The sequence below is a fragment of the Dasypus novemcinctus genome, chromosome X (genome assembly GCF_030445035.2).
Source record: "Dasypus novemcinctus isolate mDasNov1 chromosome X, mDasNov1.1.hap2, whole genome shotgun sequence".
In the NCBI taxonomy this organism is placed as follows: domain Eukaryota; kingdom Metazoa; phylum Chordata; class Mammalia; order Cingulata; family Dasypodidae; genus Dasypus; species Dasypus novemcinctus.
This window is the reverse complement of record NC_080704.1, coordinates 30,763,994-30,789,753: the sequence shown is the minus strand read 5'-3', so window position 1 is coordinate 30,789,753 and position 25,760 is coordinate 30,763,994. Positions and strand designations below refer to the sequence as shown.

The 25,760-nt window shown below is 38.4% G+C and overlaps 1 pseudogene; it reads left to right on the top strand.

Moving 5' to 3' along the window:
- The first annotated feature begins 388 nt into the window (after positions 1 to 388).
- Positions 389 to 1,100, top strand: LOC101416036 (translationally-controlled tumor protein-like; annotated as a pseudogene).
- The last annotated feature ends 24,660 nt before the right edge of the window (positions 1,101 to 25,760 follow it).

Here is a 25,760-nt window from a genome sequence, read left to right as displayed (position 1 = left end):
ACAGACCCAGCTAAAGGCAGAGATACTGGTGTTGCAAAAAGATAATTACTGATAGTTTTTGACTGGGATCTCTTAAAGAAGACATGGGTACAGATGAATTGGCTTCCTGGGGGAAAAATGAACTGGGCTCACTGTACCAGTAACCAAGTACATTAGAAAATAATAGCCCACTGGTAAAGGTAGTAGGGTAAGATGTCCCCTTACAGAAGTTTTGAACAACTAGCAATAACTGAAGCTTCAGAAAAGAGTTAAAAGATTTCAGTAATAGTGCAAGTGCCAAATCAAGAAAAAGCCTACTTAAAAGTAGTAGGCTCCCCTTTCCACCTGCTACCCCCTTCCACCCAGCTCCACTCCTGCCATGCCACTGCCACCTCCCTCCATCACCCTCATGATCATCTACCGAGACCTCATCAGCCATGATGAGATTTTCCCCAACATTTATAAGATCTGGGAGATCACAGTTGGGAGGTGCCTGGAGGTAGAGGGGAGATGGTCAGCAGGACAGAGAGTAGCATTGATGACTCACTCCTTGGTAGAAATGCCTCTGCCTGAAGGCCCCAAGGGTGAAGGTATGGAAAGCACAATTGGCACTGGTGTTGATTTGTCAGGAACCATCACTTACAGGAAACCAGCTTCATAAAAGAAGCCTACAAGGAGTACATCAAAGATTACATGAAATGGGAAGCAGATATGGCTCAAGTGATTGGGCTTCTGTCTACTACATGGGAGGTTCCAGGTTCGGTTCCCAGTGCCTCCTAAAGAGAAGATGAGCAATGCAGGAAGCAGACAGCTACTCAAACAATGGTGGGGAAGGGTGGGGGGAGGGGCAAGGGGATAATTAAATAAAATGAATCTTTTTTTTAAAAAAAGATTGCTTGAAATCAATCAAAGGCAAACTTGAAGAACAGAAGGAGTAAAATCTTTTATGATGGGCTGCAGAACAAATTAAGCATATACTTGCTGATTTCAACAAGTATCTGTTCTTTATTGGTGAAAACATGAATCCAGATGGTATGGTTGCTCTCCTGGACCACCATGAGGATGGTATGACCCCATGTATAATTTTCTGTAAGGATAGCTTAGAAATGGAGAAATGTTAACAAATTTGGCAATTACTTTGGATCTATCACCTGTCATCACAAGGGGCTGCTGCGTTTCATCTGTACCACACCAGGACTTAGACAGATGGACTGATGCCATCTTGAACTCTTCATTTATTTTGGTCTTGATTTATTTGGAGCAGAGGCATTGCTTTTAAGAAAAACATGTCATGTAGGTTGTCTAAAAATAACAATGCATTTAAACGCATTTGAGAGAATGCCTCTTAGTTCAATATATTTAAACTAAATTCATCCTGTAGTGTTCCTGGAGAAGCTAGAATCTGTTTGTAGATAACTCCTATACAGCATAAGACTGTCTTCAGATAACTATGTCTGCAGTTAACCAACTTCTAGGACTAGAATATGAAAATAAGAACCCAAAGTCTTAATTCTCAGTTGAAGGGAGAGACCATGTTCATAGCAGTGCCAACATTTTAAGTGGATCTTTATACATTTCATCACCTACAAAGGGAAGAAGCTAACTCTAGAAGAGTTTACCAAAAGAATAAAGAGACGATATAATACAGTTGGAAGCTAAGAATTGCTTGAGATTATTTATCATAAATCAAGTAGAACCAAGTTCTAGAGAAATCTAGAAGTCTCCCGGATTGAATGTGGCAAACTTCCTGGAGTTAAGATAGTAACTAGAACAGGAGTCAGGCAAACTGGTCTGTCCTATCACCTGTTGTTGTTTTTTTAATTTTTTACCTCATGAATTAAGATGGTTTTATATTTTTAAATGGTTGAAAAAATCAAAGAATCTTGGGATGTGAAAATTACATGAAATTTAAATTTCAAAAAAAAAGTATTAGGATCTTGTGGTGGTCTGCTTGGCCCCTCCTCCACCCCAGTCCCCACAAGCTCGATGAACAGCTGGCCCATGCTCCCAGTGAGGCTCCCTGGACCCAGTTCCGGAGGGAGCAGAGTAACCTTTGTGCACATATAGGGAACATGTATGTCTGACCCACTCTGTCTGGTAGTGGCCTGAGGGACTCATCGTTCCAGAGCTAGAACTTGTCCTGTGTATAGAAGGCATCTCACAGAGCACTCCTACAGAATGTTTTGGGAGAGCAGTCAAGTGGCTACCTGGGTTAAGGGATTGCTGGCTGTAGGATATATAGTACAGTATCCAGGACTGTGAGAAAAATGTTTCCTAGAGAAGAGAGGACACTTGTATCCATGTAAATGGGGAAATTCCTAGGGCCCCATAGAATGTTTTCTGAGATGCACACTCAGAAAATACAGGTTTGGCCTGGAGCTATTTTCTAAATTCATTTTATGAGTAAGCTCAGAAGGAGAATGCTCACACTGATCGGTCTACAAAGACTGGGAAAGGTGTTTTCATTTTTGTTGCTGTTGTTAGCTCCTGGCATTCAAGAAAAGCTCTGTTCTAACAGTAACTGGATACATGCTTAAGGAACCTCTAAGACTAAATTCCAGCAATAGCACACTAAAATATCAAAATGTCCAAGCATCAACAAAAGAATGTCATTCAGTCTGAGGAATAGAAAAGAAGACAAAATGAAGAGAAGTGAACAGAGCCTGAGTAACCTGTGGAACAAAAATCAAATATGCACATTGTGGGGGTCCCAGAAGAGAAGAAAGAGAGAAAGGCAGAGAGAATATTCAAAGAAACAGTGGCTGAAAACTTACCAAATTTAATGAAAGGCATGAATATACCCATCTAATACTCAATGAATTCCAAACAGGATTAACCCAAATAGACCCACATTGCAGCATATTATAATCAATGTGTCAAATGCCAAAGAGAAAAAGAAAATTCTAAAAGCCACAAGAGAGAAGCAACATGTTACATACAAGGGAGCCTCAGTAAGAGTAAATGCCAATTTCTCGTCAGAAACCATGTAGGTACGAAAGCAGTGGATAACATACAGAATACAAAAAATTGCCATCCAAGAGATCTTTATCTATTAATAGCAAAACTGACTTTCAAAAAAATGAGGGAAGAAGTAAGACATTCCCAGATAATCAAAAGTAGGCTGGCCTTGTAGGAGAGGCTAAAGAGTATTCTGCAGGTTGAAAGGAAAGGACACTAGACTATAGATAGAAGCTGCATGAAGAAATTAGGATCTTCAATGGGGAAAGATAGCTTGCCTAATGATCACAAAGCAAGTGATGGAGCTGAAATTTGAATCCTAGAAATTACAATTCTTTTAAGCCAGTATTTGGCTTTAATCCTGTTAGCTTCCAACGGTATTATATAGTCTTTATGTAGAGTCAGGAACCAACAACATTTGAGTGGAAAAGCAAACCCAAGATGGAGTCTGGGCCAGGCCTTCTTACACCTTTCTGGTCATTATTGCTACATGACCAATTCCAATGGTAGAGTCCTTGTGCAAACCATCAATGTTGCTGCGGTTACCCAGTACAAACCAGAAATCACTGCAAACTATCAATCTCACTGCTATAAATAAACAATGCTCACAAACTGGCACTGTCCCTGCCAAAATTTACCTCAGACTCATGGTTACAAAACAGTACTATTTATTAGTACACTTCATTGACCAGGGGTCAGTACTATAAGGATTCATCTCTTTAGCAAAACCTCTCAGGCCAGTTCTAGTTCTGCTTGAATAAACACGTAAAGTACAATAACCAGGAGCCTTTATTTTTTTCTCCCACCATTTGATTCCACCCAGATTTCCATTAATACCAAGTTTCAGGCCTCCATCCTAGTGGTCTTTTAGGCCTCAATCATATCATTATCATATTTTATCATATTGCTTTTTCATTTGCTTCCTTAAGAAAGTACCTTTTGCTAGTCTTTCCCAAATGTGCCAAGAGCTCTGCAAAATGCTTTTCTATATTATTTTCTATATAGGGAAATATATCCAGTTATTTCCTATTCTCTCTCATATGCACACTCTCTCATTAGAAGCTACATTCTATAATCCCTCCTCCCAAAGCTTGGACTTGATGCTCTAGAGGATAACAGTTTAATTGTCATTATAGGACTTCCTTCTTTCTACTAGAACACTCCTTTATTGGACTATTTACTTGTTTCTTTCTCACTTAGTTAACTCATTTGGTTAGAGTTTATCCTTTCGTATTTCCTAAAAAGAAGAGAGTTTGAAAGAAAACATGTATGAGTTATTGTGTGTCTAAAATATCTTTATCCTCTTTTCCTCCTTGATGGATGGTTTGGCTTTATATAGTTTGAAGTGATTATCCCTCAGCCTTTTTGTTTTATTTTCTCACTTCCTTTATTGTTATCGAAAAGCTCTTTGCTGTCCTATTGGAAAATATTCTATTTTTCCACTTGAAAGTATTAGAATATTTTCTATAAACCATATTCATGTCTTTTGTCAAATCGCTTTGGTCATTGACTTCAAAACTATATTAATAGTAGTGACCACAGACACCCTTTTTGTTATATATAATTCTTGGTGGAATACTTTCAGGTTTTCTCATTAAACCTATTAATTATAAAATCACCTTTGTCCACACACATAAGCTTTCTTATTTCACTACTGATGCAGTGGAATTGGTGATCCTCTTTATTGTAGTTCATTTCTACGTCTATCCTTGGGCTCCTATATGCTCTCATTTCTCTGATTGCTCACTCTCTTATTTACTTTTATCATTTGGATCTTCAACCTTTTCCTCTCTAAACCAGTAGGGATTTAAAACATTCAAGTTTCTTATATATTAAAAAAATAATAAAAACCCAAGTTCCTTGTTCTCATAACACTCTCCATATTTCTCTTTATTGAAAACAGATACATTTGCAGTCTCTGCCTCAAAAAAAACTCCATCTATTTTCAATCAGCTATTCTGTAGTCTCTATTTACACCACCCTAATGTCACTTTTCCTGTTAAGGTCATCAACAGCCATCTTGTTAATAAGGCCAATGGATTTTTCAGACCTTGTTTTATTTGATAAAACAGCAGCATTCAAAAATGTTGATCACTTTCTCTTTCTTTAAAAACTGTTTTCAGTTTTCTTTCTTCTCAAAATTAGTAAAGTTTATTTCAACTTCAAAAAGTGAAAAAGTAACAAACAAAAAGCACCTTAACAAATTACGGAAGCATTGCTTTAAAAAATCCTGTCCAGGCACATTTATCTTGTTTAATCCTAAAAACAAGCTCACTTGTTTCTCCAGTGTACAGAAGGATGAATAAATGATCACAGGTAAATTAAATGACATGACAACTTGAAATGAGCCTGCACATTAGGAATGCACTTTCTTGTGCCTTTGCTATTACCGTGAAAACACGTCTGACCTAGTCTACTTGAGGATGAGAACTATTTGGCAGTCACTTCAGCCGAAGCCAGCCTACATCCTTTGACAGCCAGCTCCCTCCAGCACATGTGGGCATGCATGGTCAAAATAGGCAGAGGCTTAGCTGATTTCCAGCTGAACACTGGATCACAAGAGCAATAAATGTTTATTGTTGTAATAGGGTTTTGTAATTGTTTGTTATGCAGCAATTGATAACTGGTACATTACAATTTCTGTGTTCGGAGTTCATTCAAGATAGTTTCTGAAGAAACATTGAAAAGTTACTCTCATGTAGGAGGCAAACTTGAAATCAAATTCTTTAGATAATTGAACAAAGTGATAAAAGAATCATTATCCTGTTAATAAGCCATAAAATATAGAAGGTCAAGCAGTACTTAATAGTATAGTTTTTTCTTTGAAAATATGTTGAATATCTCTCCTTTATAACTGTGGCTCTAAAGCCAGAGTCAGGTGGCATAGAGGATGTTACTTCTTGTCTTACTTTGCCACACAGCTATTGAAAATACCAAACAGTGGGTTGGCTTAAACAACAAGAATTTATAGGCTCATGGTTTTAAAGGCCAGAAGTTCCAAATCAAGGCATCAGCAAGACCATGTTTTCTCCCCGTGTCAGTAGTGTTCTGGTGATGTCTCACCACAATCCTTAGTGTGCCTTGACTTGCATCTCTGCCTCCTGACACATGGTGACCTCTGTGTCCTTTCATCTGTCTTCTGGTTTCCATTGACTTCAGGTTTCTTCCTGTGTGACCTTTGGCTTTTCACTTCTGGATTCTGGTTTCTTCTCTTCAAAAGGCCTCCAGTAACAGGGTTTACGAGAACTCACTCTGATTCATTTGACCAAATCAAAATAAAAACTTCACAGATCCTATTCACAGACCATATTAAAAAATGAGCCCACATCCTGACTCCTTATATTTTTAAATGTACACCCAGTATGTGCCAGGTACTATGCACTTTATTGCCATGATGGCATTTAATCATCACAACAGTTCTATAAAGTAAGTGCTATTTTTAAATTATTATTATTTTATTTATTTATCTTAAGCAGGCACTCAATCACTGAGCTGCACCCACTTCCTTAACATATACAGAGATACAATTTTAAAATACTATTCACAAGCACAGTACATGGGTTAAGACTAAGAACATGTCTTTTTTTGAGGGTACATAATTCAATCTACCACACCTGATAAACACGTCATTGCCCCCTCGTGGATATAGAATGGTAATTTCCCAGCCTCCCTCACAGTTTATCCAGGGCCATGTGTTTGAGTATTCTCCCCAAAAAAATATGAGAGAAGTGATGTGTTATTTATGGTCCAAGGCAGTTTAAGGGCCAGTGTGAGTTTTCCATGCTCCTTATAGCTCTCTCATGCAGAGCTGAAGCTAAGTTTGGGTAATGGGATTTTAGAAGAAAGCAGCCCACATCCACAACACACCTTTAAGGAAAAGTCACCAAGCGAAACCACTCAATCTGAATTGAACTGTGGCATGAGCAAGAAACAAATATTTGCCCTGTTTGCATATTGTAGTAGCTAGCACTTAATTATCCTAAATGATTCAAGGCTATAATCCCAAAGCCCTTCAAAAACCATGCAGGTGAATCTTCTAGCTTATAATATTGTATTGCCTATCTATCACCGCATAATGCATTTACCACAAAATGTAATGGCTTCAAACAATAGCATTAATTCTCTCACCATCTTCATGGGCCAGGAATTCAGGAGTGGTTTAGGTAGATGGTTCTGGCTCAGGATCTCTCTTGAGGTTTCAGTCAACTGGTGCTCAGAGGTGCAGCCATCTGAAGCTGGCAGATCCAATTTCAGGCTCACTCCCATCGTTGTTGGCAGACTTAAGTTCCTTGCCAGCGTCTCTCCATAGAATTCTATTGATTACAAAACAGCTTGCTTCCCCCAGAGCAACTGATTCAAGAGAGAATGCCACAGTCTGTTTTATAATCTAATCTCCTGTCTGCTGTATTCTATTGGTCACACAGAGCAGCCCTGAGAAGATGTAGGAGTGAAAACCAGGAGGGATCTCGAAGAACCATCTTAGTCTGGCTAACACAAACATAATAGAGAATGCAGATAGATGCCTGAGATAAACTGGAGAGTGCATGCCCTACTAAAGTCATTCTATTTCAATTCTTTAGAATACTATATGAGCCACAAAAAGCAAGAATGGTGGTCTGATTACAATTGGAAGAAAGTACTCTTCTGAAAATGCTCAATATATAATGGAAAGAGATGGACAACAGGAGATTTCAGCAAGAGAGATAATGATGTTATTGCAATATGTGTTATTTTCAGGTTATATCAAGCAAGGAAAGAAGAGAATATCTTTTCTGTATATCTGTGATTTGAAATAGTAAGGACATCTTCTATTTCAGTTAGTGGAAAAAGCAGGTGTTATAATTGTTTCAAACTGGAGTACTTAGTAGCTACCATTATACATACATTAAGATAATTTTTAAATGTGACAAATAAAATGCCATCATAATAATCTTCAAGTCACTTTGCCCACTGTAAAGAGGACCCCAAAGAATTTCATCTGGCTAAAATTTTAATTCTCACTTCCTGTTCTTCATACTTGAAAAAAAACATTAAAATGTGATTATAACTTGATTTTCATGAATGCAGGTCTCTGTTTTTTTTTACATACATTCTACTTTTGCAAAGGAAACATTGGATTTTCTATATAAATACTTCACATGGAGGTGGCTCACCAATTGAGAAAGAAAGGATGTAGTTGAATATCAAGGCATAGAAAAGGAAAACCCTGTATATGTTAAAAAGTTCTGGAACTTGGAGAAAATTGAGGTGCATTTCTAACACAGATTAAATTAATGGTATCATGCAATGATATCTGTAATTGATAGAGGCAAAAGGAAGAATTCAGAATCTGAGAAAGGCAAGAAAATTGGATAATTTTGTTCTATTTGAAATATCACAATTTTTTCAGTTTATAGTTTCCACATTTTTTATTACTGGAATTTGTGTTTGTGTGTGTGATCTTTACACACACATACACACATTTTACACACAAGCAATTGTTAAAGATTGTGAGGGGCACTGAATCTCAACAGAGTTGCAACACCTACTCTCTAGTTCATTGGACTAACCCAGGACAACAAGGAGATGATGTTGGACAACAACCATCCCAAGGAACAGAGAGAGTCTGCAACTGCAAGCAAGATAGTCCCATCCATCTGACCCATTAGATCTAAGCCCCCTCAATTAGAGGTGGAGTGGGCATCATCATCCCAGAATCCTCAGGATTGGGGAATGAATGATGGACTAGAGTAGACTTACTGGTATTCTACTATATAGTCTTATTGTAATTCTAGCAATGGAAGAACTTTTATCATTGATGTGGAGGCAGTGGCCACCAGAGGCTCTGAGGGGAGGGAGAGGGAAAAATAGGTGTACTATAACATTTTGGGCACTTGTCCTGAATGGCATTGCAATGGCAGATACAGATATATCTTGTCATAACTTACAAAATTGTGCGGGAAAGACTGAAGCTACAATGTAAACTATAATCGACACTTAGTGACAATGCTTCAGTATGTGCATCACTTGTAACAAATGTATCACACTAATGAAGAATGTTGTTAGTGTGGGAAAATGTGGGAGGGGTAGGTATCAGGGCAAATGGGAATTCCCTATATTTTTTATGTAACCTAGTATCTTTTTTAAAAAAATTTTAAAGTATATATTAAAAAAACGTATAAAATTGTGCAGTGCAAAGTGTAAACCATAATGTAAATTATAGACCATAGTTAGTAGCAGTGCTTCAATATGTGTTCATCAATTGTAACAATGTACAACACTAATGAAAGATGTTAATGGGGGAAAAGTGTGGGAAGTGGAGGGGTGGGGTATATGGGAATCACCTATATTTTTTATGTAACATTTATGTAATCTAAAGCTTCTTTTAAAATGAAATTTTTTTTTCAAAAATAAAGCAGGGAAGCAGCTGTGGCTCAGTCAGCTGGGCTCCTGTCTACCCTATGGGAAGCCCTGAATTTGCATCCCAGCGCCTCCTTGTGAAGCAGGCTTGCCTGCATGCCATGGAGCGCCACCCTGGCCCACAGACGCTGTGGAGAACTGCCTGGCCTGTAAGTACCGCAGAGAGCCGACTCAGCAAGTAATGCAACAAAACAGGGAGACAAGCAAAAACACAGAAGAGTGCACAGGGAATGGATACAGAGAGCAGATAGCAAACAGGCCACAAGTGGGGATTGGAAATAAAAATAAAATACAGACACAGAAGAATGCCCAGCAAATGGACACAGAGAGCAGACAGCATGCAAAAAGCCACAAAGGTGGGGGGGGGGGGGGGGGGGGATAAAAAAAAAAAAGATCATCTAAAAAAAATAAAGAAAAAATAAAAAAAAAAGATTCTGTGTTTTGTAGAGCAATTCCTCAACCTTTCTGTTGGAAAAATTCACATGGCAGATGAAAAAACTGGATTATAACCCATATCGATGTTCACCTCAGGGGCCTCCATTAAGGTAGACATGACTGCTGAAGAAGTTCAAATTAATTAAAAACACTGAAACATAAAAAAGGCATCATCATATTTTTTAGTTGATATTATGAATATCTGCTTTAAATTTCAGTAATGGCACTTTTGTCTATTAATAATGGCAGAAAAGGATTCAAAATATAAAAGAAATTTCAAGATAGAAAATATACCTGTTTTTGTGCAAATTGGAATACATTGTTTTAGAAATCAATAGTAGGTAATATTAATTTCATGACCTTTAAACATATATTGTTTAATCTTTATTTAATCCACTTTGAATTTTTCATAACAACTAGGGGTGATCTTTAAGAACATTGTAGTAATGGGGCAGAATACTGATACTGGATTTTAGGCCTATGTCTGCTGTTCCTTCCATTATATGTGTAATCTTTGGTCACCTGAAGCTCAAATAATCGATTGTGAAATGGGGATAATGGCACCTGCATCAAAGGGCATTTGAAAGGATTAAATGAACAATAAACTTCCAAAAATCCAGAACCTGAAGAGCATTACATAAATGTTGGTTATTATCATTCATCTCCATCCTATTTTGGAATATAATTTCTCTCCTTCTATGCTTTACTCTCCTTCCTTCCAGGTTGTCCTCTGTCACTGCTCCTGCTGTCATACTACTAGTCTCTAAACAGTGCCTTCCACTTGGAACCTACTTTTAGTTTGCTGTTTCTGATATGCTGGGAACTATAAAACAGAAAAACTACCTAAGAAGCTTGTTGAATTTTTTTTGCATTAAATAAAACTGTATATTAAGGACTCTGGTGTAAAATGAGCAGCAGTAAGTAGCACGGTTAGGTGGTACACTTGTTTCAAATGTTCTGGATCATTTACTATTTATTTATTTCCTGGTACCTGGATGAGGTCCAGAAAGATGAAATCCTAGAATAAATAAATGTTAGGGCATCGTGGGTATTGTGGATATATGTGGATATTAAAAAACACAGCTCTTCCGTAGATAATATGGCTACATGTAATTTGCTTACCATTTCTCAAATCTAATTCCTTATCTCAAGTCATTCTTTTGCCTAGAATGCACTCAAGAAGAAGAAAACACAATTTCATTTCTAAAATTATTCCCATGCAGTGCTGCATTAAAGGAACAGAATCATCATATTAATGAATAATTAATAATAGACTAAAATACACAATATGTTTAATCAATACTAAATCTGGTAAATGATATAATATAGGTATGAATAAATAAGCCCTCCATCGTCTCCTTTAGCTCCTATGCATACCAATATCAGAATGCCTGGTGATTTAATGAGTATCTCCCACATGAGTCTATAAATGTCTTCAGAGTACATATCTTATCTTTGTTCTCCTTGTATCCCAAATAACTTAACTTAAGAGTGGTATGTAGTAGTTCTCAATGAATGTTTTTTAGTTAGATGAATCAAATCTGGGAATGAAGAGGACAGATGATGAAAAAAGCCAAATGTAGCCAGGGAAAACTTCACATACAATATTAACATTTAAACTAACCATTTCTCTCCCTCTCTCTCATTTCATTTTTCTTTTTCTTTTTTTCTTTTTTGGTTTTGTTTTTTATTGGTTGCAACTTATTTAGACCTACTTTATTTTTTTTAAAGATTTATTTATTTATTCATTTCTATCCCCTTTCCCCCCACCCCCCACCCCGGTTTTCTGTTCTCTCTGTCTATTTGCTGCATCGTCTTCTTTGTCCGCTTCTGTTGTTGTCAGTGGCACGGGAATCTGTATTTCTTTTTTGTTGCATCATCTTGTTGTGTCAGCTCTCCATGTAGGCGGCGCATTCCTGGGCAGGCTGCACTTTCTTTCACGCTGGGCAGCTCTTACGGGGTGCACTCCTTGCGCATGGGGCTCCCCTACTCGGAGGACACCCCTGCGTGGCAGGGCACTCCTTGCGCGCATCAGCACTGCATATGGGCCAGCTCGACACGGGTCAGGGAGGCCCGGGGTTTGAACCTCGGACCTCCCATGTGGTAGATGGACGCCCTAACCACTGGGTGAAGTCCGCCACCTAGATCTACTTTAAATGCCATTGAATCCACCCATTGTCAGTGTACAGTTCAATGATTTTTAGTAAACTTAGGTGGTTGTGAAACTGTCACCACAATCTAGTTTTAGAACACTTCCATCACACTAGAAAGTTCCCATGTTCCCATTTGCAGTCGATCCCCATTCCCACCCCCAGCCCTAGAAAGCACTAATCTGTTTTCTCTCTTTGTAGATTTGTCTGTTCTGGATATTTCATACATATTAAAGCATAAAATATGTGACCTTTTGTGACTGGGCTTTTCCACTTAGGATAATGTTTGTATAGTTCATTCATGCTATATGTAGCATATATCAGGGCATCTTTCCATTATATTGCCAAATTGTATTCTGTTGTATGGATATACCACATTTTGTTTGGCCATTCATCTTGGCATTGCACACCTACCTTTTTTGGAAACTTAACTTTCTTCTTAGCCCTTCCAGTTTTAGGATTAATTCCTAGGCCTGACTTCCCTTCAGGTGCAGCACCTAAGCTACATAGGAAGCTTTCTAGTTTTCACACTTAGCTTGTAAATGCCAATTAATCTCCCTGGACTTGCCTTCCTCCCTCCCTCCCTCCCTCCTTCCCTACCTTCCTTCCTTCCTTCTTTTTTACCTTGTAATGCTTAACATCTACCTAATTCCACTGTCTTCATGGTTACTATTACCCTCATATTTCTTGAATGCTTGATGCCTTATCATACCTACTGGCTCATTCCCTTTCACTAGAATACCATCCCAGTTCACCGCAGTAAAAGTTTTAACAATTTTCACTGCTACCTTGTGCCAGCATGTGTCTGTATTCTGTCTACCACTAGTGACAGGATCCTCACTGCCATGTAAACAGTGGTTGTTTCAAGTTGAATATACTCTTTTACTCTCTGCTCTATCTAATTACTCCTGGTACCAAATATCAAAGACAAGGTTCCCCAAGAAGCAGACTCTGTGGTAGAGATCAGGATGCAGCAATTTTATTTGGGAGTGATCTTGGCATCAACACCTGTAAATGGAAAGGAAGGAATCAGGACTTGGCAGAGGGGAGGTTGGATTCTGATGCAGTGTCAACAAAAGCCTCATACTACTACATGGGGAATTCTGAAACTGTGATGGCCCTATAGAGCCATGTGGAGCTGGGCCAAGAGAGTCAGGCCTTTATAACCTGTATTTTGATTAGTGAGAGTGACTTTGAGCAATGTGATTCCTTCGACTAAGGCAATTCTTGAAGAGAAATAGTAGCTGAGGCTATCTCTCAGCCCAGGTTATCCTGGAGGGGGATCCAGGGGTGCATCACAGCATCCGTTCTAAAGAGGTAAAAGGATTTTCTGACTGATGGCATGAGTAGCGTGAGGCAAATTGAGGCATCAAGGATTACTCCAAGGTTTTTTGCCCGAGCAACCAGAAGCATGGAGTTGCTGTTAACTGAGATGGCAAAGGCAATAGGCGAAGCTTTTTTGAGAGGGATTTCAGGAATTTAGCATGGGTCATGTTGTGTGTAAGATGTCGATTAAACATCCAGGTAATATGTCAAGTTGACAGTTGGATATAGGAGACTGTCAAAGATTCAAGGTGATTTTTTTTTTAATAACTGCCAGTATTTTTTACTGCACTTTCCAAATTCTCATGTTATTTTGTTTGTTTTCTGGTGACCTTTGAGAATATTTTCAGTCAACTATTTGACCATGAATACTTGGTTGTTCTATTTACTTCAGTCTTGGAAATCTAAGAATAACTTCATGCTTCCACACTTGAATGGCAACTTGAGTATATGTCAAATCTTGTGCAACGCTGAACTGTTCTTACAGATTACTATCTTTGTCATGCATACATATTTATGACTATTTCTAGGCTGCTCTCTTCAGATGTAGTATTTTCTCATAGACTCCATGCTTTAGTTATTGTTTGTTGCCTTATCCTTGAACATAATCCACACCAAAAATCTATCTACAGCCAGTGTTTAAAGACACTTACAAGGCATTGATTGGATTTGGCACTTCTCAGTCACCCGGGCCTGTACTGTATTTATTTCCTTCAGATGGGACATATGCCAATATTTCAAAAACCTAATAGTATTCTTAGTTTAAATTGTTATCCCAATTATCCAGGTTTACTTTGGATGGTTAATGCTACATCAGCTGTTAACATATTTTTTTCTTAATAATCTCTGTTATTATGGAAGGTCATATAAAATACTTTCGAGTTTAGGCTATGCTCATTTCTTAGTTTTAGTTTCAGAGACTCCTTTTGGTGGGTTATTAGGAATATCCATGCTTTCATTCACTCAAATACTCTTAATATGAAGCTAGATTTTTTTAATTTGTGGAGATGAATAGCAATTTATCACATGGATAGAGGCAAGGAATCTAGTAACAAAGAAGAGTAAGTACAAAATAATATCACAGAAGGTTCTGTACAAGGAAATGGGTAGTCAAAATGAGTACATGGGAGGAAACATGCCCTATTTTTATACCTAATTTTATATTTGTAAAATATATTACTGAAAACATACTGGGGGAAGCAGATGTGGCTCAAGTAATTGAGCTCCCACCTGCCACGTGGGAGATCCCGGTTTCAGTTTCTGGTGCCTCTTAAAGAAGATAAGTGGGAAGCAGATGTGGCCCAAGTGATAAGGTCTGTGTTCTATCCCTGGGGCCTCCTGGTGAAAAAGAAGAAGAGAAAGTGTGCCTGTGTGGCAAGCCAGTGCCAGCATGGCAAGCCAAGTGCCCATGTGGTGAGCCGAGTGCCCATGCGGTGAGCCAAGTGCCCGCACAGCAAGCTGGGTGCACATGTGAGGTACCCACACAGCAAGTGCCCACACGGTAAACCACGTGCCCACACGAGTGCCTGCATGGCAAGCTGAATGCCCACAGTGAGTCAAGTGCCCATGCAAGTGCCTGGATGGCAAGAGTGCCCATGTGAGTACCTGTGTAGTGAGCCAGTGCCCATGCAGAGAGTCAGTGCCCACATGGTGAACCAAGTGCCTGCGTAAGGTGAGTGCCCACGCAGTGAGTCAAGTGCCCGTTCCAGTGCCGTGTGGCAAGCTGAGTGCCCATGAGAATGCCCACATGATGAGCCAGTGCCCATGTGGTGAGTCAGTGCCCATGAAGTGAGCCAAGTGCCTGCACAAATGCCCACATGGTGAGCCGAGTGCCTGCACAGCAAGCCAAGTGCCCGTGTGGTGAGCCAGTGCCCGCACAAGTGAGTCACACAGCAAGATGATGATGCAACAAAAGAGAGACGAAGGGGAGAGTCAAGGTGAAACACAGCAGAGACCAGGAACTGAGGTAGTGCAATTGACAAGGAACCTCTCTCCACATCAGAGTTCCCTAGGATCAAATCCCAGGAAATCCTAGAGGAGAAAGACGAAAGGACAAAAAGAGAAATAGATACAAAAGATCACACAGTGAATGGACACAGCAAAAACAGCAGGGTGGGGGAGGGGGAAGGGGAAAAAAAGACCAGCAAGACAGCGAGTTGACGTGATGGGCAGGTACGGCAAGCTGATGCAACAAGATGACACAGCAAGAGACATAAAGAAAATATAATGAGAGACACAACAAAGCAAGGAGCAGAGGTGGCTCAGGCGATTAAGCGCCTCCCTCCCACATTGGAGGCCCTGGGTTCTGTTCCTGATGCCTCCTGAAAAGAAAACCAGCATACAACATCCAACACAGCAAATGCAAACAAGGGGATGGGTAGAAAGAAAGAAAGAAAATACATCTTTAAATATATATATATATGTATATTGGGTTTTAGGTTCACACAGATTCTTCTCTCTTGCCTTATAACACTGGCAAAAGGATGAGGATTATGCCAAGCAGATTTTCATATGTATTTCTACTGTTGAGTTTAGCAACAATAACAAAACTGGTAGACAGACTCTAGGATTTTGAAAGTTTACTGGCAATAATTATAGTGAACTTGTTCCTACAGTTTAAATCTGTGGTCTTTTCTTAGAAATGTGCATTCAGTGAAACTTCAGTAACAAGACCATGAATTGAATTTGGAAGAGAAAGGTGTTACTTTTACAAAGTCAGTGATAGTGGCCGAATTGGAGTGGAATGCTGGTGACCTGAGCCCCAGTCCAGAGTTCTTCCCTGTACACCTCATGGCTGTAAAATTCAAGGCTTCAATTTGACATTTTCTAATGTGGATATTGATTTCCTAGGGGGAAAAAATGAAATGTGCTATTGTGGTCCTGTGTGCTTTAATAACCAAATAAACTCTAATTGATTAAGAGGGCTTGTGTACTACCCTTTAGTTTGTATATTACTGCAAATTTATTTCAATAAAGTTTCTCCACTGATGGCTGATTGTAACTATATATATTAATAAACAGTACTACTAATGTACGGTTATTACAGATCTGTCTGGTTTATAGGCCTGCTATAGCCCAAATAAAACCCTCAGTTTATTTTATAGTACTTCATAAGGAGCTTTATAATTAAGCTCTTGTTTAAATGGGAAGAGACATGGCAGTAGAATGCAGTTACTGAAAACCTTAATTTTTGCTGACTGCACTGAAAACTAGAGAAGCCAGAGAAAGTTATCAGATATATTTATGACTAATCAAAAATAATAATTTTTGTTAAATATTTTTCTAAAGATATAATATCTGGGTCAAGTTTAAAATCTTTTTCATCCCACTCAGAATATGAAAGACTCAAAAACCCACTACCTTTTTCTTCAAGATTTCTTATCACATTTACTTAATAGTGGCTTAGTTAATTTTCCCTACGTATAGACTATTATCAGCAACTTGGATATAATTTAATTCACTTTGACATGCTAAATTCACCATTCTTAGCTGCAAAAAAAAAAATCAGTCTTGCATAAACACATTTTTTTATGGGGGTGGTAACACTAGGGACTGAAAAGAGGCAAAGATGAATTCCCTTCTGATTTTCCTAGTTTTTACTGGCATTGTGCATTGGAATTGTAGAAAAGTTTCATGGAAAAATTAATACGCTTTTCTTTGCAACCCTGATTGTTGCCCCTTATTTTATCTCCCCAAAAGTTGAATTAAATGCAGAAGTAGGGTCAGGATATGGAAGCAGCAAAATGAAGTATACATTGGTTTGGGATATTTCAAACAAGAGCATGAATATGACAATCATGGCAAATTTCATTGCTGTCATAAATTATAAATTAGTAAAACAAAACAGAGCACATAAAATAAGCCATCTTAACACAACCAAATCTGCATTGCAAGAGCTCCTACTGAATTGCCTGCATCAAGTTTATCCATTCCATGGAACAACACCATTAACCAAGAGACTCTAGTTGACATCTATAGAACCCTCCACCCACCAACAGCAAAATACGTAATCTTTTCAAGTCCACAGGGAACATATACCAAGGTAGACCATGTCCTAGGCCATAAAAACAAACCTCTTTATAAGTTAAAGAAATTGAAAGTGTAATAGAGTATGTTCTTTGATCATAATGGAATCTAACAAGAAATCAATAATAGAAAGATAACAGGAAAATCTCTAAACACTTACAAATTAAATAACATTTCTAAATATCCATGGGTCAAATAGGAAGTCTAGATAAATGAAAAGATACACTGAACTGAATGAAAATGAACATACAACATATCAAAATTTATGGGACACAGCTAAAGTAGTGCAGGGATGAAATTTATAGCACTAAATGCTTGCATTAAAGAGAAAAAGTCTTAAATCAATAATCCAAACAACCTCCTGAAGAAACTAGAAAACAAAATACATCCAAAACAAGCAAAAGGAAGGAAATAATATAGACAATAGCAGATGCTAATGTTACCAATGCTTTGAATCACTTATAAAAGTCTATCTATATGAAAACCTTAAGCTTAGTGGACTCTATTTCCTCCTGGCTCAGAAACCTACCCTTACATTGGAGTTATGCTTTATTGTTTGAAATGATTGTTTGCTTGTCTTGCTGTTGTTTATGGGCCTAACGGCACAACACCACCATTTGAAAACCCCGGTTCCATGCTCAGGGCTTCTTGTGGAAGAGGTGGCAGAAGGATTGTGAGAGTCATGGGATGGGGTAGATTGAAGCATATATGGCTGTGCATTTTCCCACAACCCTTCCAGTTCTTTCCCCTTCTAGTTACAGCAGCATTTCATTTCTTAATAGTTACACAGCAAGCCTTGAGAAATTACTGTTTGTGACCTTGTGACTGATAAGTAAAACTTACAGGGAAGCAGATGTGGCTCAAGCAATTGGGCTCCTGTCTACCATATAGGAGGTCCAGGGTTCAATGCCCAGGGCCTCCTGGTGAAGGCAAGCTGGCCTGTGTGGTGAGCTTGCCCATGCAGAGTGCTGGCCTGCCCAGAGTACTGCCTCGCACAGGAGTGCTGCCCCGTGCAGGAGTGCTGGCCCATGTGGAGAGCTGGAGCAGCAAGATGACTCAACATAAAGAGACACAGAGGAGAGATAATAAGAGATTCAGCAGACCAGGGAGCTGAGGTAGCGCAAGAGAATGATCGCCTCTCTCCCACTCCAGAAGATTCCAAGATCGGTTCCTAGAGCCACAGCGAATGGACACAGAGACCAGACAATGGGGGGGCGGGGGGGTGGGAATAAATAAATGAATCTTGAAAAAAAAAAACAACTGTATGCTTAGACGTCTCTCCTGGAAGTTCTAATAATCTGATCTGTGAACTGCTTGACCACCTTTGTATCATTAGATCCCTGTGTAGTTACTATAAAGATGTAATTTCAGCCCTACTGGCGAACAATGTAAATGCTCATTTTATGGAGTTATTGTGAAAGTGTAGCTTCTGCACTGCACTTTGTCATAATGCTCCCTGTCACGTGTCCTCCCCATCTGCATGTAGACATGTAGTATAAAAGATCCCTCTTGCTTTGTGGCAAGTGCAGCCTGAGCTTTGGAAGTGGCACGCTCTCCACCTGTCACCATCGATGAGGATTTATGCCCCATCCAGGCTCGAATCTACCACTGTGTGAAGAGCTTCCCCATATAAGTCCCCTATTAAATGCTTTTTTGCTTACCAAAAAAGAAGACAAGAGCAGAAATTTCAATGAATTTCAAGAAATTTCAATTTCAATGAAATTGAACACAGAGTAACAATAGAGAAAAGTAATGAAACTAATAGTTGATTCTTTGAAATTTATAAACCTCTAGCAAGACTGACAACCATAAAATGGAGAAGACACATTTACCAATATTAGGAATGAAGAAATAGATACCATTGCAGATCTTAAAGTCATTAAATGTTTAAGGGGATACTACAAACAACTAACAAAATAGGTGTAGGAGCTGTATGTGAGAACTACAAAACCCTGATAAAAGAAGGCAAAGAAGATCTAAGTAACTGGAGAGACACACCATATTTATGGATTGGAGTAATCTTTATAGTAAAGATGCCAATTCTTCAGTTCTTCCCAAATTCATCTATAGAGCCAATGCATGTGAATCTATAGTTATTTCAAAATAATAATGGAAAATAAAACACCTCCCCATACATTTCAGTGTCCTCCATATTGCCGTATGTAATGGATCTTTTTTCTATTTTTCCCTTAACTAATTTCTACATGATGATTATTAATTATCTCCTGCATCCTTGGTGGACAACTGTAGTTTCTCAAATGCAATATTGTTTTTTCAGATTTTCTCCTTTGGTTTCAACCATCGAAATATATCTCATGTTCACATCCCTCTAGAAAGCCTCCCTGAACCACATTCTCATTTTAAACATTCCACATAATGGTTTCCTAGCACATTTGACTTACCTGCTCTTAAATTATTGCACCATATTGACTTATCGGACTCCTGCAATACAACAGTCTTCATCTATTTTTTTCCCGATTCCATATTCCAGTTTCATTAATTCATCATTAAATAAATGTTTTTTCCTTGTAGGCATTGTATACAGAGGGTGGTGTACAAAGATTTGTAACACCCTTCTTAAATGCTTCACTCCACTGTGAACTACAGTGGAGTGAACCTGGTTTGAGGGTAATAAGAAATACATTTCTACATTTGGTCTTATTTGCTAAATATAGCAAATTCCCCCACTTAATTATTTGTACTTTTTCATGTAATTAAGGTCAAAGGGTTTTGAATGGGAAAGTAATGTATGGATAATCCAGTCCTTTGTTCAACAAATATTATTGAGCAACATACCATGCTTTTTAATATGCACTGAAAAACTTTCATCTGCTTCATGTTTTCATGGTGTTTAATATATAATAAGGGCCCAGCTTTCAGAGTTGTTTTTTTCTGTCTTTGGCAGATGCAAGCAATAAACATTATATAAGGAGTGCTTCAACATATTTACACATTGGGGCAAACATAGTTTTAATAGTACAGCTGACCACAAAAGTCATGTTGGGCTTCAAATGAGTTCCTTTGAGCAAGATATTTGAACGGAAAAAATGTGCTAATTTGTTTTATGCTCCTTTTCATTCTTGTGAATTTTAAAAAAATATAGACTCACCTTTATCATGGAATATTATGTTGAGCCTCTTATACTTTGTAGCTCTAGAATGTGTTAATTTCTGAAATGTTGATCCTTTAAAATTCTTGTTCATAGTGATAGCAGAAAAGATTGACAAAACCATAAAACGGTTTTATCTGTAGCTAAAATTATTCCGTAATCAGAAGACTCATCAAAATAGCATGCTGATCTCTCAGTATTATTTATCATTTCAACTAGGCAAGGCCATTTGCATTGAATGTGGAGAGGAGAATCAGCTTCAAATCAACTTCTTAAGTTTACTGACTAGAAATATACGTAAGTGTCAAAATACCATAATATATTCAAGTAGTATTTTGTTTTTGAGGATATCAGGAATGCATTTCTTCTTTTTTTTAATTCCTGTCCTATCTACAGTAAACATTTTTGCTGCAGTTATATTGGTTTTGTTTTACATTTTCTCTATTTTGTATACTTAGCACTTTATGTTCTGGGCTGTAGTCAGAGTCACCATTCATATTTCATAACTAGTGGAAAGTAGCTTTAAATTCCCGTTTTAGGTATCAGCCAGTTCCACAGCTTGCTAACTTTATTCATGAATGCCAGATACCTATTTTGAGCATTTGGGTCTGAGGACAGATTCTCAGTCACTGTTTTTGGCCATAGTTAGATTAAAATTGCTCATCAATAGTGTAGAGGCAAACCTTAACCATAATATTAATATTAAGAAATGGAAATGCAATGCAATGCATATTTGTGAAAAAATAAACCAGTTTGCTATTTGTTTACTACATTGTACACTTTTTCTCATATTGGGATTTCTAAGGCAATAATAAGAATAAAGAATGGTAAAATAAACAAATCTGTAATGTGAGTGAAGTCCAGAGCTTCTCTAGTATAAATTATTCCTGCAAATGTGGTAAAAAATCACTAAATCTTTATGTACTACCTTTAGGAGACTCATTTATATCCATCATTTTATTTCACAATTGAATTTAGAAAATGTTCTAAAAAGAAGCTAAGTCTTTTTGATGGGTTCACTAAAAAAAATATAAGCTGCACATATGTCTAATTTTCCATCTGAGGAAGCCATTGGCCTATATTCACTTAGGAGATGTTGCTGCACATTTGATAACCTCTGAAACTTCATACTGTGAAGTTAAAGTAAGTAGCTCTTATTATGGATAGCTCACTGTGAAGTTAAAGTAAGTAGCTCTTATTATGGATAGCTCATTATCTGTCATTATCACTACAAAAATTTAATCTTGAACCTCTCACAAAAGTTACCAATGTAGATTTTATTGTGATATTCTATACTTGAATAATTTGAGATTTTTGCTTCTGTCGTGGAAACATGATTAGATATAAATGGTAGATCCTGAGGATAATGCACTATTTTTATTTTGTTCTCAACATCGTGGTATAAATATTACAAAGGGAATGTACAATTAATATTTTTTGAGTATTTGCCATCGTAAACTCTTTTCCAGTTTTTTTTAAACATTATATAGAGAATTGGGGAAAGATGGTGAAGTAGGAAGCTCCAGGAATCACTCCCTCCACCAAAACAATTATTAAACAGGCAAGAACTGTCTGAATCAACTATTTTGAAACTCTGGGTCAAGTAGAACACAGTACAGCATCCAGGAAAGAGTGGGAGGTGGAGGCTAGCAGATTATGGTAAATATCAGTAATTGCTCTCTGCACATAGCAATTATGATCACCCATCCCATGCTTTCACGACAGGCAGCAGTGGGGTCCGGCTCTTAGCGTAGCTTGCTGGTACCAGAGGGGGACATAAAAATTGACTTCCCCAAGATCCGGGGGATGGGGTGTGTGAACCCATTTCTGATTAATGCTTTTTTTTTTAATTCCCCCCCCCCCCGCCCCATTGTTGTTTGCGCTCACTGTCTGCCCTCTGTGTCCATTCACAGTGTGTTCTTTCCATGTCTGCTTGTCTTTTCTTCTCCTTTTTCTCATTAGCAGGGACCAGGAACTGACCCCAGGGCCTCTGGTTTGGGAGAGAGGTGCTCAACTGCTTGAGCCAACTCAGCTCCCTGGTCTGCTGCATCTCTCACTGTCTCTCCTCTACATTTCCCTTTGTTGCATCATCTTGCTGCGCCAGCTCTCCACAGTGCGGGCCAGCTTGCCTTCAACGGAAGGCCACAGGAATTGAACCCAGGGTCTCCTATATGGTAGATGGGAGCCCAATCACTTGGGCCACATCACCTTCCATCTGATTAATGTTTTTGATTAGTTAGTTCAGATCACTGGAAGCCCAGCTTTGAAGGTGGCCATTGTGACAACTCACCTTGGACAAAAGTGACAGAGGAGACTTAAAGATGGTACAGTTCCTCGGAGCTGCAGGGGGCAGTTGAAGGGCTGCATTTGCTGGTCATGGGCCAAGTCAAGAATGTGCAGCTTTGGGGTGCCATGGAAGATGCTCCTGGTGCCCTTCCTGGCTCCTCCCTCATGCATTCTCCAAAACAGTGTGAAACTGGCCAGTGCTCCCTATGTGGGTCCTTGGCCTTATTCCAGCTGACTTGAGAAACTCCCCTCCAGTGTGCCTGCTCCTCCCAGAATTTGCCCTCTAGATGAAAGCAGCTTGAGACAAGGAAAGCAGTGTAAGAAATAATTGACGCAGTTGGCCTGAGGCAAAGGCTTACCTGCTTTATGTCCTGAAGTCAAACATCCAGGAGAGGGAGAAGGTCTGTCTCCTGGGAACTAGAAGTGGCATTCAAATTTCTGAAAACAGGGAAACTCCTAAGGCCACTAGCAAGTACAAGACCAGGACAAAACAAAGGTCCAGAAAAACAGAAAGGACCCTGCATTTTGCATTCGCCTTGGACTGACCTTCCTGATAGGAGGGCTGAACTCTGATGGAGAGCATAAATAAATGTGAAGTCAATTTGCAAAGACAGTGAAGGGTGTTTGCTTAGGTTTGAAAACTCCTGATATTCAAGAAAATCTCTGTCATATCACCGGCTGGTTGCAAATTCAAGAAACAAACCTCTCAGGGAATAAATCCCAGAGTTAACCTTTCAAAACATTAAAATAGACATTGTGCAATAAAAAAGTACAACACAAACAAAGATACAGGAAATGGTGGCCCATTCAAAGGAAAGGGATAAAAATCCAAGAAACGCCAAGGAAGAAGACCATACTGTAGACATACTGGAAAGATATTTTTTTAAATGGTCTTCAATATGCTCAAGAAGATGAAGGGAAGATACAGAGAAAGAACTAAAAGATATCAGGAAAACCATGAATTAGTATCTCAATAAAGAGATACAATTTTTAAAAGCTACCAAAAACTACTGAAATTGAAGACCATAATAACTGAAATGAAGAATTCCCAGGAAGGTTTCCAAAGCAGATTGGAGGTGGCAGAAGAAAGAATAAGTGAATTCTAAGACAAGACAATTAAATGAGTCAGGAAAAATAAAATAAAAAATAAAATAAAAGCAAAAAATAGCCTAACAGACCTCTGGAACACCATCAAGCATACCATTATATGTATTATGGGAGCCCCAGATGGAGAAGAGAGAAAGGGACAGAAGGAATATTAAATGAAATAATGGCAGAAAACTTCCCCAACTTAGCAAATGATGTGAATAGACACATCCAAGAATCACAAAGAGCAGCAAACAGGATAAACTTGAAGAAAATAAATATGCCTCCAACACATGCTGATCAAACTGTTAAAGGACCAAGGACAAGGAGATTGCTCTGAAAGCTGCAAGAGAAAAGCAAATGTGTTATATACAAGAGAGTTCCAATTAGATTAGGTTCTTATTTCTCATCATAAACCATGGAGGTAAGAAGGCAGTGGGCTGAAATACTTAAAGGGTGGAAAGAAAACAGTTGCCAAGTAAGTATTTTCTATCTGGCAAGACTTGTAAAACTGAGGGAGAGATTCAGACATTCCCATATAAACAAAAATTGAGGGAGTTCTTGACCACTAGACCTGCCCTACAATCAATGCTAAAGGGAGTTCTTCAGACTGAAAGGAAAGGATAATAGACAGTGCCTCAAAGCAGCATAAAGAAATAAAGACCTCCAGTAAAGGTAACCATTTGGGTAATTATAAATGCCAATACAATTGTATTGTGTCTTTTTAGTATATAACTTCACTTCTTATTTCCTACAATGCTAAATGAATAAAGTATAATGATGAATCTATGGTTTTGGACATACAGTGTACAAAGATATAATTTGTAATGAGGGGAAACGGACTTGGCCCAGTGGTTAGGGCATCCGTCTACCACATGGGAGGTCCGCAGTTCAAACCCCGGGCCTCTTTGACCCGTGTGGAGTTGGCCCATGCGCAGTGCTGATGCGCACAAGGAGTGCCGTGCCATGCTGGGGTGTCCCCTGTGTAGGGGAGCCCCACGCGCAAGGAGTGCACCCGTAAGGACAGCCGCCCAGAGCGAAAGAAAGTGCAGCCTGCCCAGGAATGGCACCACCCACACTTTCTGTGCCGCTGACGACAACAGAAGCGGACAAAGAAACAAGACGCAGCAAATAGAAACAGAGAACAGACAACCGGGGGAGGGGGATTAAATAAATAAATCTTTAAAAAAATTTGTAATGAGTACCAAAAATATGGGGAGACAGAGGTAGGAACAGTGTATGTGTATGCTATTGAAGGCAAGTTGGTATCGAATCAAATATGATTGTAATATATCTAGGATGTTAAATTTTAATGACATGGTAACCACAAGGAAAATATATGATAACTATATCTAGATAGAAATGAGAAGGGACTCAATAAGGTGCAATACAAAAAATAAATATGAAAGCAGATATGAATAGAAGAACTGAGGGACAAAAAAGGTATAAATAGCAAAGGTATAAATGTATAAAAGATATTTATAAATGACAAAGACTAAATAAATAGCAAGATAGCAGAAGAAAGTCTGGTATTATTAGTAGTCATTGTAAATGCTTTAAACTCTTCAGTCAAAAGGTGGAGATTGGCAGAATGAAGAAAAAAGCATGGCCCAACTAAATGCTGTTTACAAGAGACTTACCTTAAATTCAAAGACATAAGTAGGCTGAAAATGAAAGGATGGAAAAAATATATATCATGCAAGTAGTAACCAAAAGAGAGTTGGGGTAGTTATACTAATATCAGATAAAATAGACTTTAAGCCAAAAATTGTTAGGAGAAGCAAAAATAGTCATTATATACTTATAAATGGGTCAATTTAACAAGAAGGAATAACAATTATAAATACATATGCAGCTAACAGCAGAGCCCCAAAATAGATGAAGAAATACAGACAAATCTGAAGGGAGAAATTGACAGTAGCAGAAGACTTCAATTTATTTACCACTTTCAATAATAAATAGAACATCTGGACAAAAGATCAATAAGAAAATACAAGATTTGAGTGATA